Below are 18,703 nucleotides of genomic sequence, written 5' to 3'. Positions count from 1 at the left end.
CACTAGGGTGTCATGGGTTCATAGGGGATTCATGGGACTTGATCATACAAACATGTTTTCAACTAGATGCAAGCAATTATTGTTGTGATGGGATCGAGTTAGTGTATATCTTACAATCCCTAGGAAGGTTTGGGTCCTGGAGCCGAATCGATTAGATTTTACAACACCTACAAGTCGACTTAATCCTCCCTATCCAACAATATGCATGGTCTAATGAGACCCGAGTTGGTTTATGTCTTACAAGTCTCATTGAATAGATAAGTGATGGGTAAAAAATGCAAGGATTCATAGGCTCACATTTCATCAAACATAACATGTGCATAAGTTGAAATCACAACAAGCAAACAAATTAAGTATGAAAGCATATTAGATTAAGCATGAATCAATCCCCATGTTGGGTTCCCCTAATTCCCCATTAACCCTAGTTAAGGAAACTACTCACTCATAATCAAGTTTAACATGTTAACAAGGTTGTCAATCATATTAACAAAGTAAAACATGATGAATAAATGAAGATGATTAACAATAATTAAAAAGGGATTAAGAGAATTATACCTAATGACGATTCCAAAATAATAAGCAAAGAATAATAGAAGTACTTGATGAATGATTGGAAGGTTGTCAATCCTCCAAATAAACCCAAATAATCTTCAATTACCCAAAATAAAAGATGAACAATAGAGAAATTAAGGAAATGAGATTTGTATTAAGACTTGATTAGAAGTTGATTACAAGATTAAGGAGAGATTATAATAATATAAACTACACTATAGATTGATAGGAAGAACATCATAATCCAATTAGTCTAATGGGGTATTTATAGTGGGGATTAGGTGCACAAATTAGGGTTACTAAGGGCTTAAATGACGATTAAGTCCTTAAGAAAAGTTGAGGAATCGCTCCTCCCAAGAAAAGATGCGGGTCTCCTTTTAGCTAGTCTTTCAAAAATATGCGCATCTCGAATAGAGCATGAAGAGGACGTGTTGCACTGGAGAACAATCCGAGCGTCCAAAAGGTCGGGACGAGCGGATTGTGCAGGGGGTGGACGAGCGGCCTGGCAGCTGGGACGCTCGGATTCTGGAGCTTCTGGACGAGCGTCCCGACAGGTGAGACAAGCGGATTCCAGTCCAGCGTGCTTTTCCTTCTTTCCTTCTATTCTTCTTCCAACAATCCTCAAGGATCTTGTCGTAGATGCAAGGATCTTCTTCATCATTGCCCATCTACTACATTATGTACAAAGGCCTTCTAGTATTGTCTTCACTTTGATGCTTGGTCATTGGATTCAATCAATTTAGCTCTATTTTGCCATGAAAATGCAAGGTTTGCACTCCTCTCCTACCTAGGAAACAAAACCTCAAAGAATATGCAAAATAAAGGACTAGAGATAGTAAATGACTCAAATATGCACTAAAAAGCATGGGAACGAGGCTAATTCGGGGACTAAATATGCTCAAATATTGGTCACATCAATATCCCTGCCATACCTTTGAAGATGTCCAGGCCAAGGCTCTTGTATATATCAGGCTTGAAGAAGACAAGAGCTACAAAGTCGGATCATCCAGTGGACCAAAACACTATGAAAAGAGCAATAGGAAGAGCAACAAAGGAAACAATTACATACCTACTCCATATTCCAGGCCAGACCACTCAGAAGTCAACCTGGCAAATGAGTATCAAGGTAAGGCTAAAGTTTTTCCGCCTATTTCTGAGCATAACTTCAGTGTTGATATTGCAGGATTGATCCAGAGGCTTGACAACATGGGACCAGTAGTCAGATGGCCTAAGAAGGTGGAAAATCCCAACCCAAGGAGAGACAACTCCAAATGGTGCGAATTCCACATGGACATTGGACACATAACGGACGATTGCTTCACCCTGAGAAAAGAAGTAGCTTATCTATTGAAATCCGGATATCTAAAGGACTTGATCAGGATGAAAGGCAGAAATGCAGACCAGGGCAAAGAGAACCAGGAGCTTAAACAGGATCGCAACCTTCCTCCACCACCACCAATCTATGATGTGAAATTCATATCTAGTGGATCAGAAATTTGTGGCCTGACCAGTTCATCAGCAAAGAAGATAGCCAGGACGCCAAGGAACACATCACCCTGCAAACCGGATCATGTCCCGATAATCAGTTTTAGCGATTGCGACCTGGTAGGGATTCCTGATGTTCATCATGATGGCCTGGTAATTTCTATGAAGATTGGAACCGCTACAGTAAGGAGGATCCTAGTAGATGGAGGCAGCTCGGTGAACCTGATCATGCTTCACGTACTGAAAGCCATGAATATTGGTGAAGATCAAATCACCAAGAAATCCAATGTTCTGGTAGGGTTCAGTGGAGAAATCAGAAGCACATTAGGAGAAATCCATCTTCCAACTTACGTTGAAGGAGTCTCATCCTATGAGAAATTTGGAGTCCTGGATTGCTTGTCGTCCTAACACAAGACAGCCCAAGAATGCTATACTGCAGCCTTGAAACCTTCCAAGGCAGGTAAGTCCCTCGCATAGCAATTACCGTACCCTGTCAGAAGTACTTATGTAGCACCTCCCAGAATGGAAACAGATCAGGTAATCTTAGACCCTGAGTACCCTGATAGGTATGTTCTAGTAGGATCTGACGCCCCAGATTGTGTCAGGCCAGAACTGGTAAAATTTCTTAAGAATAAATCATCTTGGTTTGCTTGGTCTCATTTTGATATGACTGGGATTAGTGCTGATGTAATTACACACAAACTTAACATTGATCAATCTTTTAAGCCTATGCAACAGAAAAGACGAAAATTTGCACCTGAAAGAAATGCAATAATCAATGAGGAACTGGAAAAACTTATGGATATGGGAATGATCAGGGAAGTAATGTACCCTGAGTGGCTAGCTAACGTGGTTGTTGTGCAGAAAAAGAACGGTAAATGGAGAGTTTGTGTAGATTACACTGACCTTAACAAAGCTTGCCCTAAGGATCCATTCTCCCTACCACATATTGATGTCATGGTAGACGCCACAGCAGGGCATAAGATGCTGACATTCATGGATGCCTCCAGTGGACTCAATCAAATAAAAATGCACTCTGCTGACCACGAAAGTACTGCATTCATTACAGAACGAGGCATATACTGTTACACAGCCATGCCTTTCGGTCTGAAGAATGCATGGGCAATGTACCAGTGCCTGGTCAACATGATGTTCAAGGACCAAATAGGTGATATCATGGAAGTCTATATAGATGACATGGTAGTAAAGTCTAAAAATGCTGAAGATCATGTGAACATCTGGAAGTAGCATTCCAAATATTGGAAAAATACAACATGAAGCTCAACCCTACAAAATGCCACTTTGGAGTCTCTACAGGTAAGTTTCTTGGTTATATGGTGACAAAAAGAGGCATAGAAGCCAGTCTGGAACAAATAAAAGCTATCTTGGAACTTCAGTCACCCAAGTCTGTCAAAGATATTCAGAAATTGACAGGCCTGGTAGCCGCCCTGAATCGGTTCATATCAAGATCCTCTGAAAGGTGCAAAACATTTTACAACCTACTCAGAAAAAATAAGCAGTTCCATTGGACAGATGAGCATGAAGCAGCCTTTCAAGACTTAAAATCGTATCTATCATCTCCACCCTTACTGGCTAAACCAGAGAAAGGGGAACCTCTGTCAGTGTACTTATCCGTCACTAACATAGCAGTCAGCACAGTCCTAGTAAAAGAACAGGAAGGCCAACAACATCATGTCTATTATGTAAGTAAAAGCCTGCTGGATGCTGAAATGAGGTATGGATTACTTGAAAAATATGTCTTAGCTTTAATTATGTCATGTGCTAAGTTACGTCCTTACTTTGAATGTCACCCCATCATAGTCAGGACCAACTTACCCATAAAATCTGTCCTACGCAAGCCTGAATTATCAGGTAGGATGGCCAAGTGGTTGGTTCAGCTTAGTACATATGATATTTCCTTTGAACCCAGGACATCGATTAAATCGCAGGCCTTAGCAAACTTTGTGGCTGATTTCAGCCCTAGCCTAGAACCCGACCTGAAAAAAGAAGTTAACCAATTAGAAAATAAGACCCCAGACCAAGAATGGACTTTGTTCATTGTTTTAGCAGGAATTTCCTGAATGGATCCGGCTTTATTATAGAATAATTTGGGTATCTAGTTCTATAAACTTGGAAAAGTATAATGAGTGAATTATAGGAAAAGACTAAGTAAGGAGAATATCGCTTGTATTATGTAAATAGGCTGAGTACAAATTTGCGTATATAATTGAATATTCAAGAGATAATAAGAGATAGATTGTAAAATAACTAAGGGACTAAATCATGGATCATAATCCATTTACAAATGCTATTTATAATTCTCTAAATATTAACGTTGCAACGATCTCTACCTCTCTCCCAATTGTAGGAGCTGTTACCGGATTAATAGGGCATGCTCCCTATTAATCCGCTTGACTTATTCTACTCTTAACCAACCTTCAACTCTTTCTCCTTTACCCGTCTTGATTCATGGACGATTTAGTCTTATAATTGGACTTGGTCTTCCTTGAGAATAGGACACGATTATTCATTCCCAACAACTGTATTTCTTGTTTATCTTCTTAATCCAGCCTGCTTTAATACTCTGCCAGGCTATTCTGTACTTACCATCAGGCTTCTCTTTCAGGATTTAGTAGCCTGCTTGCTATAATATTCTTCAACGGCTAAATAGTAGTTAGATTTGTCCGGTCTCTGGATGCCTTAGTCAGCCTAGTTGGGTCAAGCCAGGTAAGAGTCAGGCCAGGCTAAACTGGGCCTAACAATTGCCCCTTGACATTTTACCCGTGCTGGATCAGGCCAGGGGTGAGATGTCAATTTTACTTGGTTAAACAATAAAAAGAATTACACTTACTCAATGACTCTTAGACTCCTAGTTACCGTTAAATACTATAACGGCTAATTTGTGTGATGTCATGATGACAGTTTTGCAATTTCTAGGGTTTTTGCACCGTTAAACCCCTTCTATAAATATGGTACTTGTGACGAGTTTGTTTTCCACCAATTTTCTTCCACTTTCTTTGCTAAATTTTCTCTAAAATTCTTCCCTATTTCCCAAGAGTTCTATTCCGCTAACTTATTCAATAAAATTCATCACAATACACTAAATAATAAAGGATATGGGAGCCAAAAAACGTCCTGCACCCCAGAAATCTGCTGCTGAATCTGAACCCAAAGACGTCCAGGAGGAGGAGGTTGTTGAAGTTGATCCTCCTGCTCATGCTATAGCTTTTAAATATCAGGATTCTATTTTTTCTGCTCTTCAATCTCTGGATCCTTACTTTCTTGAGGAGAACTTATTGAAGACGAACTATGATAGGGTTTTAAGGGAGAAAAATATTATTCCTGATTCGACTGAGGTATGGATTCCTGAATCTTGTCCAGTCAGAGCTAACTGGGTGTCACCTGGTTGGTTCTGTATTTTTGAATGGGCGTTCATAGCAGGCTGTAAGTTACCTTTTACTCCTTTGATGATTGACACCATTCGTGCCATGGAAGTATCACCTTTTCAAATTATGCCCATGGTTTGGAAACTTGTTCATTCCATTGAAAATTTATGTGCTAAACACAATCTTGTAATTACTATTAATGATATTAAGGGAATAGATCATATGAAAAATCCTGTTAATGGTCGTTTTAATTTGAGAATCAAGTCGAAGATGTCTCCATTAATCACTAACCTGGATTCTGGAGATGATAAAAGCTGGGCAAAGACTTTCCTGTTTATCCGGACTGAGAGTCTGGGTCAGATTTTGACTATTTGAGATATCCTCCTTTGGAGAGTGGTGCGTTTCCTGTACTCTTAATTTGCAATTTATATTGAATGAAAGTAGGATATATAAGTCTTACCTGTATATTTTTGTTTTTGTAATGTTTGTAGCTCCTGATTGGAACCATGATCCTCTTAATGAGGAGGTTGTTGCAAGGATAGATGCTTTCCTTTCTATTCCTGAGGAAGAGAGGACCTGGCCTGCCAGTCTAGGCAGGGAATTATTGCCCCGGTATATGAAGACCAAGCTGAGTGGGGTCAGAGTACCCAAAGGCAAGCCTAGCTCCACTGCTCTTTCCTGTATGTTTTCTATATGTCTTTATGTTAATTGTTGTCTTCTTATCGCTCTTTATCTGATATTTATGTATACTCTTTATGTATCTAGTATTCAGGTCTTCTGCCAGGTTGGCCAGCTTTTCTGCAAAAGATTTAAAGGCTGGGGTGGCTAGGATTGCTGAACAGTCCAAGAGCCAGGAGGCTAGTGGGAGTGACAAGACGCTTGATATTTTGGTTTCTGATGTCCAGCCTCCCCAAGAACCGCCCAGGCTAGTATCACCAGAGGTCGTTCAGGCTTCTAAGAGGAGAAGGGAAGATGTTATTCCTGAAGAAGAAGGGGGAGAGAAAGAGCCTATTCAGGCTCAACCAATCAGGAGTATCAGGCAAGTGTCTGCTAGGATTGACGATATGGACGCTGCCCGGGCACGGATAGATGAATTCTCTGCAAAAATGGGCGGCCAGCTTTTGTCTGCTAATACCCTTGAGTCGTCTACTAAAGTGGTTTCTATTCTGACTTCTCTTGTGACAAAGGCTGCTGAACTTGCTTCTCAGGCTAAGGAGGTTAGTTGTAAAGGGATGTTTTAATTGTTCAAGTGTTCTTTGTGTTGCTTTATATTGGGCTGATTAATTTTGTTTCTTGTAGGGATTGGATGTCGGGTTGGATCTTTGCTTGTCGCTCAGGGATGCCCAGGCTAGGGTTTCTACTCTGGAAGAAAAACTGGATAAGGTTAACCGTGAGCTGCACACATCCAGGGGTAATGAAGTAGTACTTCAATCTCAGCTGGCGACAGCTAGAGAGGCATCCAGGGCTGCTATAGTTTGTGAGGTGGCTGTAAAAAATGCTGAGAAGGTTGTCAGGCAAGAGTTGGAGGCTGTCAAGGGGGAGCTGGCTGCTGAGAAGCAGGCAATGCAGAATCAGCCGAGGAAGAATGAAGAGCTTGGTGCTGAAAAGGAATTAGTGGAGGCGCGGCTTGCTGATGCCGCTCAGTACTTCTTTGGGAAAGGCCGGGTTGATGCTATGAGGGATCCGGAATCGACCGGGCTAATGGGATCCTGGACCGGGATGAGACAAAGACTGGATACTCGGTATCCGATTTGGCCAACATGGGTCAAGAAGAAGAAGTGGGTTCTCCTCCTTCCAAGGAAAAATCTGGTGATCAGGAAATGGTGGATGGTTGTGAGTCGGTTACTGGCTCAAAACCTGCTTAGATTTATGTTTTTATTCTTTGTTTTGGCCCATCCAGGAGGGATGTTCCTGGAATGGATATTTAGGTATGATGCTTTTTTTTTTGGCCCATCCAGGGGGGATGTCCCTGGAATGGATAATTATTAGGTATATGGCAAGGCTGGCTATTTTGGGTGAATAAATTTTTGGTCTTTGTTGGTTCCTTTTTGTGTTTTGATAAGGCATTTGTAGTATTGAATGTCTTACTGGATCTGGCCAGTTATTCGACTGGATCGGGCCAGTTTTTTGTGCTGGATCTGGCCAGTTTATTGTGTTATGGGTGGGGTTGTTGCCTGTCTGGAGGGCTTACGTCCCCTGCCTGTCTGGAGGGCTTATGACCCATCTATGTTATACAATCCAGGAATAGATTTTCCAGGTTTGTATGTTAAGTTGAGCTCAGTATTTTAAGGCCTGTTTTGCAACTGAAAATTGGGTATCAATTGGATATTGGTGGGGTGGCCCCTAATCTTTAAGATTTGTTTTAAATAAAATGCAGTATGTAAAACAAGTATTGAAGATTCTACTTGGTAAAAATAAGTATGAGAGTATTGACAAGTATTTGGGCACATAATAGAAGGAATTATATAAGGCATTTATTCATATAATGGCAAGTATCATACATTTAGTTTCACATCAGGTCAGGCAAGAAATGTGAACACGAAAAATTATACCTGGACCGGGAGATATATTCTATATGTGAAATAGTTTTAAGTGTGCAATATTCCAAGCTCTTGGGATCATTTCGCCGTCCAGGGTTTGTAATCTATAAGCTTCCTGGCCGACTATTGAGTCAATTAGGTAGGGACCTTCCCAGGTTGGGGCTAATTTGCCAGCATTCTTTTCTTTTGTGTTTTGGAAGACTTTCCTGAGGACAAGGTCTCCTACCCTGAATACCCTGGCTTTGACAGTCTTGTTGTAGCTTTTTGCAACTCTTTGCTGATATGCTGCCAATCTAATGCTGGCTGCATCTCTTAACTCTTCCGTTAAGTCCAGGTTGTCCTCCATTAGAGGTATATTGCTTGTTATTGTGTTCAGGCTGCATCTGGCTGATGGAATGTCGACCTCAGCCGGGATTACTGCTTCACATCCATAGACCAAGGAGTAGGGGGTTTGGCCTGTGGATGTTTTAGGCGTGGTTCTATCAGCCCAGAGGACCAGGGGAGCTCTTCACCCATCCGCCTTTCCTTCTTTCTAGCTTCTTCTTTATGCAAATGATTACTACTTTGTTCTGGATTCTGCCGACCGTTAGCTTTTGGATATCCTGGCGTGGAGGTTACCAGTTGATGTTCCATTGAGCACGAGAAAGGTCAGCCGTTCTTTTTCCCACGAATTGCGTGCCATTGTCACATACTATTTTAGAGGGGATGCCATATCTACATATGATGTTGTGTTTGATGAATGCTATGACATCCTTTTCCTTAACTTGCCTGTATGAATCAGATTCTATCCTCTTGGAGAAGTAATCAGTCATTGCTAGCATGAAAACTTTTTGTCCAGGTGCTTGAGGTAGTTTCCCTACTATATCCATGCCCCACTTCATAAATGGCCAGGGTGCGGATATGGAATGTAGTTCCTCAGATGGCTGATGGATATATGGTCCGTGAATCTGACAAGCTTTACATTTAGAGCTAAATTCCAGGCAATCGGCCCTCAAGGTGGGCCAATAATAACCTGTTCTGAGTACTTTGCTTGCCAGGCTTCTTCCACCTTTATGATTTCCACAGTGTCCTTCATGGATTTCCTATAATATCTGCTCAGCTTCTTGTGGCTCCAGGCATCTGAGGTATGGCCCAGCCTGCGATTTCTTAAAAAGCACGTTGTTAATAATAGTATATGAAGCAGCTTTTATTTTTAGTGCTCTGGCATCTTGCTTATTTAGGGGAAGGATTCCCTGTTGTAGCCAGTCATAGTAAGGTTTTGTCCAAGAATTGGCAACATAAACTGGTAAACTTTCATCTTGTTTATTTATTGCAGATTCTAATAAATGTACAATGGGTATTTTGTCGAAGTCAAGGGGACTGAAGTTGGATCCTAGGCCGGCTAAGGCGTCGGCCTGGGTATTCAAGTCCCTGGGAATTTGGTCAATATTAAAATTGCGGAATTTTGATTTTAAAATTTGAACAATTTCCAAATAAAGCATCATTTTTGAGTCTTTTGCAGTATATATTCCGTTTACTTGGTTGGAAATAAGAAGGGAATCAGTACGTACCTTTAGGTTTTGCACACCAAGGTCAATACATACCTTTAATCCAGCCAATTAAGGCTTCATATTCTGCCTCATTGTTGGTAGCCTCAAATGCACAGCTTATAGCCTGTACTATCTTATCCCCCTGTGGCGATTTTAGTACTACCCCCAGGCCTGTGCCCCTCATGTTGGCTGCACCATCGACAAATAGCGTCAATTCTAGGTCTGTTTGGTCGCTGGTCAGTTTATTTACTTCTTTTATTAGGTCGGGTTCTAGGGTTGGACTAAAATCAGCCACAAAGTCCGCTAGTGCTTGTGATTTAATTGTTGTCCTTGGCTCAAATGTTATGTTGTATGTGCTCACCGGGGTGACCATTTGCACATTCGTCCGGACAATTCTGGCTTCCTAAGTACAGACTTGATAGGAAGGTTGGTTCTGACTATTATAGGGTGGCTTTCAAAGTATGGTCTTAATTTTGTGCAACTCATAATTAAAGCTAAAACATATTTTTCAAGTAGTCCATACCTGATCTCTGCATCCAGTAGACTTTTACTTACGTAATAGACATGGTGTTGTTGTCCGTCTGCTTCTCTGACCAAGACTGCACTGACATCAGTTTCTGTGACTGACAATTATACTGTCAGGGGTTCATCTTTGACTGGTTTTGCCAGCAAGGGAGGAGAGGATAGATATGTTTTCAGGTCTTCAAAGGCAGCCTGATGATCAGGGGTCCATTGAAAGTCCTTGTTCTTCCTTAACAGGTTATAGAATGATTTGCACCTCTCTGATGATCTTGAAATGAACCTGTTCAGGGCCGCTATTCTTCCGGTCAACTTTTGTATGTCTTTGACCGTCTTTGGTGGTTCTAGCTCCAGGATAGCTTTGATTTGTTCAGGGCTGGCTTCTATTCCTCTTTTTGTCACCATATAGCCTAAGAATTTGCCTGCTGAGACTCCAAAGTGGCATTTTTGTGGGTTGAGCTTCATATTGAATTTCTCCAGTATTTGAAAGGCTACTTCTAAGTCTTTGACGTGGTCTTCTGCCTTTTTTGACTTAACTACCATGTCATCTATGTAGACTTCCATGGTATCTCCTATTTGGTCTTTGAACATCATGTTGACTAGCCTTTGATAGGTTGCACCTACAGTTTTTAATCCAAAGGGCATAACAGTATAACAATATATACCTCTTTCAGTAATGAAAGCTGTGCTTTCCTGATCTGCAGGGTGCATCTTTATTTGATTGAATCCGCTGGAGGCATCCATGAATGTTAACATTTCGTGGCCTGCAGTGGCATCCACCATTGCATCGATGTGTGGCAGGGGAAATGGATCTTTTGGGCAGGCTTTGTTTAGGTCGGTGTAGTCTACACAGACTCTCCATTTGCCATTTTTCTTTTAGACGACTACTACGTTTGCAAGCCAGTCAGGGTACATTACTTCCCTGATCATTCCCATGTCCAGTAGCTTGTCAACTTCTTGGTTGATGATTTCATGCCTCTCTGCAGCAAATTTTCTTCTCTTTTGCTGTACAGGCTTAAATGATTTGTCAATATTCAACTTATGAGTTATAATATCAGCATCTATACCAGTCATATCAAAATGTGACCAAGCAAAACAAGACATTTTAATTTTGAGAAAGCTGACCAGATTGGGTCTGATCGAGTCTGGTGCATCTGACCCTACAAGTACTTTCCTGTCAGGGAATTGTGGGTCCAACATGACCTCTCCTGTTTCCATCTGTGATTGTGCAATATACTCTTCCCTGACAGGTGACTTTAATTGCTATGCAAGGGACATACCTGACTTTGAGGGTTTCAAAGCCTGAGTGTAACATTCCTGAGCCGTCCTCTATTCTCCCCTGATGGAGGTTATCCCCCATTAGGTTGGTATTTTCACACATTGATGGTATGTTGATGGGATTGCTTTGACATTGTGGATCCATGGTCTGCCCAGGATTACATTATATGAGGATAGGCAATCCATTACTCCAAATCTTTCATATGAAGCCACGCCTTCCACATAGGTTGGCAGGCTGATTTCTCCCAGGGTGTTCTTTGTTTCTCCGCTGAATCCAACCAGGACGCTGGATTTCTTGATGATCTTTCCTTCATCTATCTTCATAGCTTTGAGGACGTCAAGCATCACTAGATTGATTGAACTGCCTCCGTCTATCAGGATTCTTGATACCTTAGCTGTGCCAATTTGCATGGTGATTACCAAGCTGTCATGGTGTAGATCTGATATTCCCTGCAGGTCCGAGTCATCAAAAGTAATAGCAGGCAATGACTTGGGCCTGGAAGGGGGCTGAAGTCTGGATTCCCTGGATATTCTTTTGGCAGCTGAGCTGGTCAGACCACAGATTTCTGATCCTCCATTTATGAACTTGACTTCATAGATGGGGGGAGGAGGAGGAGGATCTCTGCCGTTCCCTGAATCTCTCTTGTTTTGTCCTTCATCTTTGTTCTTTGGCTGCTGGATTAAGTCTTTCAAATAGCCTTTCTTTAGAAGATATGCCACCTGTTTCCTGAGTTGGATGCATTCTTCTGTGGTGTGCCCGATGTCCTGATGGAAGTCACACCATCTCGTTGGGTCTTTCCTGGGGTTGTCGGATTTCTTGGGCCATCTGACCGTATCTCCCAGGCTTTCCAGGCGTTTGATTAATCCTGCAGTATTAATAGAGAAGTTATATTCAGGAATAGTTGGAAGGCTAGAAAGGTTACTTTTGTGTTCTTGTGCCATGTTGACTTCAGATCGTTCAGGCCTGGAATAGGGTGCTGATCTGGGGTTGCCTCCTTTCTGATAGGAGCTTTTCCTGTTAGTGTGTCCATAGCCTTGCTTTCCTCCAGATGAGTTTGTTCTGAAGTTGAGATCTTCCTCCAATCTGACGTGCTCTAAGGCGATGGATTGAACAGTGGCAAAGGTTGGGCATGCTTTTTTGGTTAAGTCTGCATAGATGTCACTGTCAAGCAAGACTCCTTGCCTGAAGGCTTCTACCGTTGTCTCTTCATCACACCTGGGAATGGCCACCTTCTCTTTGACAAATCTGGCCAGGAATTCTTTGAGAGATTCTTCAGGAAGTTGTTTTACCCTGAACAGGTTACTGGGTCTCTTGGCCATATCTCTGCTGCTTGCGAATTGTTGGTTGAAGGCATTGATCAGTTCTGCAAAATTCTTGATACTTCCATTTGGGAGATTAATGAACCATTGTAATGCTGCTCCGGTCAGGGTTGTACCAAAGCCTTTACACATGCAGACCTGCCTGAGTTCACTGGGTATTGAGGCAGCCAACATCTTCTGTTTGAATATGGCAACGTGATTTTGTGAATCATAGGTCCCATCATAAGTTCTTATGGATGGAACGGTAAATTTCTTGGGGAGATCAATCTTTGCAATTTCATCTGCAAAGGGTGAATCTGCAAATCTGTCGACTTCTACCTCAGCCACAGGGTCTGGTACTCCGGGTATATTTTCTATTTTGTTGTGGAGTTTTTGAATTTACTGAAGCATAGCCATCATTATTGCTGCTTCAGTCTTGTTTGTTTCATCATTGGAAATGATTGGGGTACCGGATAATGTATCCTTCTCCGGGGTTCCAAAATTGGAAAAGTCAATGTTCTTGATAATGGATGAGAATGGGGTTCCTGGCTCGAATCTGGTCTTGGAGCCTGAAGCCTGATTTTCCAATTTTTCCTCGTGCTAGACTCGATTCCTTCACCTATTGATTTCTCGTCATTGGGCTGCCTTCTCTTGGATTGTCTCCAATTCTTTGATCTTGGCCAGGGCAGCCGCTAATTGTTGTTCTGAGGTGAGTTCCACCATTTTTGTATGTGAATATTAAATGGAAAATGGTAAAAGGAATTTTTTTGATTAAAGAACTAGATGCCCCACGGTGGGCGCCAATTGTTTTAGCAGGAATTTCCTGAATGAATCCGACTTTATTATAGAATAATTTGGGTATCTAGTTCTATAAACTTGGAAAAGTATAATGAGTGAATTATAGGAAAAGACTAAGTAAAGAGAATATCGCTTGTATTATGTAAATAGGCTGAGTACAAATTTGCGTATATAATTGAATATTCAAGAGATAATAAGAGATAGATTGTAAAATAACTAAGGGATTAAATCATGGATCATAATCCATTTACAAATGCTATTTATAATTCTCTAAATATTAACGTTGCAACGATCTCTACCTCTCTCCCAATTGTAGGAGCTGTTACCGGATTAATAGGGCATGCTCCCTATTAATCCGCTTGACTTATTCTACTCTTAACCAACCTTCAACTCTTTCTCCTTTACCCGTCTTGATTCATGGACGATTTAGTCTTATAATTGGACTTGGTCTTCCTTGAGAATAGGACACGATTATTCATTCCCAACAACTGCATTTCTTGTTTATCTTCTTAATCCAGCCTGCTTTAATACTCTGCCAGGCTATTCTATACTTACCATCAGGCTTCTCTTTCAGGATTTAGTAGCCTGCTTGCTATAATATTCTTCAACGGCTAAATAGTAGTTAGATTTGTCCGGTCTCTGGATGCCTTAGTCAGCCTAGTTGGGTCAGGCCAGGTAAGAGTCAGGCCAGGCTAAACTGGGCCTAACATTCATAGATGGGGCATCCAATGCCAGAGGGACAGGGTTAGGATTAGTGCTTAAATCGCCACAGGGAGACGTGATAGCTCAGGCTATAAGCTGTGAGTTCAAAGCTACCAACAATGAAGCAGAATATGAAGCCCTGATAGCAGGCTTAAAGGTATGTCTAGACCTCGGTGTTCAAAACCTAAAGGTAAAAACTGACTCACTTTTAATTGCTAATCAAATAAAAGGAATTTATACGGCTAAGGATGTAAAAATGATTTCGTATTTAGAATATGCAAAAAACCTTACCGCTAAATTTGCTTTATTTGATATAGTTCAAATACCAAGAGACCTGAACACACAGGCTGATGCTTTGGCCAGCCTAGGTTCAAATTTTACCCCTGCAGTTTTCGATAAAATACCAATTGTTCATTTATTAGAGCCAGCTATTAGTAAAACCGAACAGGTTAACCCTGTCAATCGAGATAATAATTCTTGGACCAAACCTTATTATGATTGGTACCTCCAGGGAATATTACCTCAGGGAAGGCATGAAGCAAAGACCTTTAAGATTAGAGCTTCAGCCTATGCTATTATCAATAACACCTTATTCAAGAGATCGCAGGCTGGACCATACTTGAGATGCTTAGAGCCTGATGAAGCTAAACAAGTACTTCAAGAAATACACGATGGACACTGTGGCAACCATAAAAGAGGAAAGAGCCTGGCAAATAAAATACTCAGACAAAGCTACTCGCCAACACCGAGGGTGATCGCTGGAATACTATTCAAAATGCGAAGCCTGTCAAGTTCATGCACCAATAATACATCAACCATCTGAACTGCTTCACTCAATTTCTGCACCCTGGCCATTTATGAAGTGGTGCATGGATATTGTAGGGAAGCTGCCTGTAGCTCCAGGGTAGAAAGTATTCATGTTGGCTATGACCGATTACTTATCCAAATGGCTCGAGGCTGACTCTCTCAGGCAGGTAACCGAAAAAGAAGTAATATCCTTCATTAGGACGAATATTATTTGCAGATATGGAGTCCCATCAGAGATAGTATGTGACAACGGAACCCAATTTGTGGGGAAAAAGACTAAAGCATTTTGCCAAGAGTGGAATATTAACCTGGTTACATCAACCCCTGGATATCTAAAAGCTAATGGCCAGGCTGAATCTAGTAACAAGGTAGTCATAAGCTGCTTAAAGAAGAAACTGAAGAGAAGACGAGGCAGATGGGCTGAAGAACTTCCATTAGTGCTATGGGCAGACAGGACAACCCCAAAGACATCGACAGGCCAAACACCCTATTCTTTGGTGTATGGCTGTGAAGCTGTCATCCCAGCAGAAGTTCGGGTACCAACATCAAGATATAGCCTGAACAATGTCGAAGCAAACAACAACCTAATACAACACAACCTGGTCCTGACAGAAGAACTAAGAGACGCTGCCAAAATCAGGCTGGCATCATATCAACAAGCAGTAGCCAGAACCTACAACAAAAATGTCAGGATTAGAGTCTTTAGGGAAGGAGACCTTGTCCTACGAAAAGTTTTTCCAAACAAAAAAGAAAAATTAGCTGGAAAGCTTGCCCCTACATGGGAAGGCCCTTACTTAATTGACTGAATCGTCGGACAAGGAGCATATAGGCTCTAAACACTAGAAGGAGAAATGATCCCAAGATCTTGGAATGTAACACACTTGAAATTATTCCATGTATAAATTCTATGTCAGGCCCAAATCAGGTAAAAAAACTATATCTTTACTATCAGTGATTCAACCTGACGTGCTATCTGAAAAATTACGTGTTTCATATGTTCTATGTGCAATCCATGTCTATATATGCAACTAACCCAATTTCTCTTATTCTTGAATCCTGAACAATTATACCTGATAAATATTTATATGCATAAATATTCAGGATTGAGGGCTGTTCTACTGTACATCAGACTTCCCATTTATGTACTTTTTAAAACTTTTTCACTTAACTGTGCCTAATGAGTTGGTAACCATCACCGGATACAGTAAATAGCAGGACCAATCAGGCATGAAATAATTGCCTGGCCTGACTAAATTTGCTGCACATATCTACAACTGGCTGGACGCAGCAAGACGGTGCAAGGGTGTTTTATCCCGACCATCAGTCTAAAAAGCCCTCCTGTCAGGGCGAGTACCAAGCCCTCCAGTCAAGCAGGGGACATAAGCCCTCCTGTCAGGCCGGTTTTCCCAACCCTTCAACCATTATGGCAAAAACCATACATGGCTGAATTACTTACGATGGCTTCAATCGCAAGACAGGTTCAAAAAATCTAACAGGTTAATAAAATCAAGATTTTAAGAGGTTAACAGGACTGGAGAAACAGGGCTCACAGGTTCAGAAGAAAATCAAAAGCAACGAAGCATCAGGAAATAAGCAAAATAAGCCAGTAAGGTCATTACCATAATAAAACCCTTACCCCTCCCTGACCTACACAGAAACAAAGAAAATAAAATTGTTCATCCAGGGACATCCCCCCTGGATGGGCCAATACCATCAAAGAAATTTTAATTACTGCTCCCCTTTGGAGACAGCGCCAGCACCTCCAGTCTTGGCCTGATCAGCCTCAGCATCAACATCTTGCTCCCCTGGAGAATCGACCTCCTGTTCATTGCCCATGTTATGCAAGTCAGGATACTTAGAAGCAGCGAAGGCCATCTCAGCTTCAGGGTTCCAATTTGCCCTGGTCTCCACAGGCTCTGACATAGCAGCCACTTTCCCCTTGATATAAAAGTACAGGGAGGCATCATCAAGCTTGAACTCCAAATCATCCCTCTCCAGGGTAAGTTCCTCGTTCCTATCCAGCGCCTCCTGCAGAAGTTGTTTGCTTGAGCCTGCCTCAGCCTTGGCAGCATCCCTCTCAGCCCGCACCTTCGCCAAATCAGCAGTCTTTGCAGCCAGGTCAGCCCGAGCAAAATCCAGTTCAGACTTCGGCTTATCATAACCAGATCTCATAAGATCAATCCTGGCCACCAAAGAAGTAGCCTGATAAGCGTTATGGAGACAGGCCGCAGCACCCTGAACAGAAACAAGAATAGCATAAATATTATGACATAATAATAAAAACCTCTAAGTAAAAAATACATACATATTACAAAATACATATAATAATAACAAAAACTACATACCTCTCTCACAACAGCCAAGGCACTTGCCAAAAGGCTGACTGAGTGATCTACTGAAGCAACTGCCTGGGTAGCAGTCTCAATAGGATCAAGGGTGTGCATAACATCTGATTTGGAAGTAGCATAATCCCTGATCTTCACCATAGCAGCCTCCACACTATCTACCCTGGCTCGCACCTCCCTGACTGGGACAGACAGATCAACCTCCTCCATTTTCCTCTTCTGGGCTGCTGAACTTGTTTCAGCAGGGGCAATAGGAGTAGCAGGAACCTTGGGAGCGGCAGGTAATTCAGTTAGTTCTATGACAGTTTCAGCATCACCACCTCCCTGGGAACTCGCCTCCTTGACCTTGGCCAGCCTGGCAGATAGGTCAGCCATACCAAACCTGGCAAGGCGAGTGGATGACCTAGTAGCTATAACACGAGACACAATATTAGCAATAAAGACGGGCTATCATGAAAAAGCCAAAATAAAAAGAAAAGAGAGAACAAAATAGACTTACTGCCTGAAGTAGAAGCACTGGCAACTTTTGAAGGCTTTGGCACTCTGGCAGCGCCTTCAGTTTTCAGGCAACGAGGGAGATGACCAGCCCCACAACAAAGAGGCCAGGTCCTTTCCATTTGAGGGATAGCAAGAAAAGCAGAAATATTTGCTGTAGGGTACTCAATTTCAATAACCTAATCATCAACTGCGCACAAAGGAGGTATAAGTCAATTTAATTTATTTTATTTAAAACTAACAAATAAACATGCAGGATAAAAGGAAAAGTCAGAGTACTCCAGCAACACAAGCATCATAATTCAAATACGCTGGATCAGGGCCCACAGAATTGGTCCTGATAAACATGTATCCAGCAGCCCAATTCTTGTCATGACCGCTGTCCAGATTGCCGAGAAGAGGAGTAATAGAAGGCCTGACCTTAAAACTAATGCGGTCAGGATTGTTGGTCTTGACAGCATAACAAGCCTTCAAGTCCTCCAAGGAGAAGGAAATATTGTGTCTCTTGCATAGATACTCAATGGAGCAGACTACCTTCCACATCATAGGCATCAGCTAATAGGAAGGCACACCAATTTCTTTAATGACATCCACCATAAGTGGAGAGAAAGGAAGCTTGCAACCAGCCCTGAAGGCCCAGTCATGAATACAGAACCAACCAGGACATGCCCAGTCAGCCATGATAGGAGAGTTTTTAGGGATCCAGACTTCAGAATCAGCAGGAATAATTCCCTTATCCTTCAGCACCTTTTCAAATTCAGGCTTCAGACAATTTGAAAGAGACTGATCATCTTTCAGAGCTTTTGTGGGTTTGAATTCAAATTCACCTTGGAAAATTGAAATCATCTCGAGAGGAGAATCAATCGGTTTTTCAACCACAGGAGGTTGAGCAGCAGAAGATGAAGGGAGATTTTCAAAGGTGGTTTCTTCAGGGTTCTGAACGAATGGAGTTCCAGGAGACATCACTC

The sequence above is a fragment of the Silene latifolia genome, chromosome 6 (genome assembly GCF_048544455.1).
Source record: "Silene latifolia isolate original U9 population chromosome 6, ASM4854445v1, whole genome shotgun sequence".
In the NCBI taxonomy this organism is placed as follows: Eukaryota; Viridiplantae; Streptophyta; class Magnoliopsida; order Caryophyllales; family Caryophyllaceae; genus Silene; species Silene latifolia.
The sequence above is the reverse complement of the archived record's forward strand: the minus strand, read 5'-3'. Positions refer to the sequence as shown.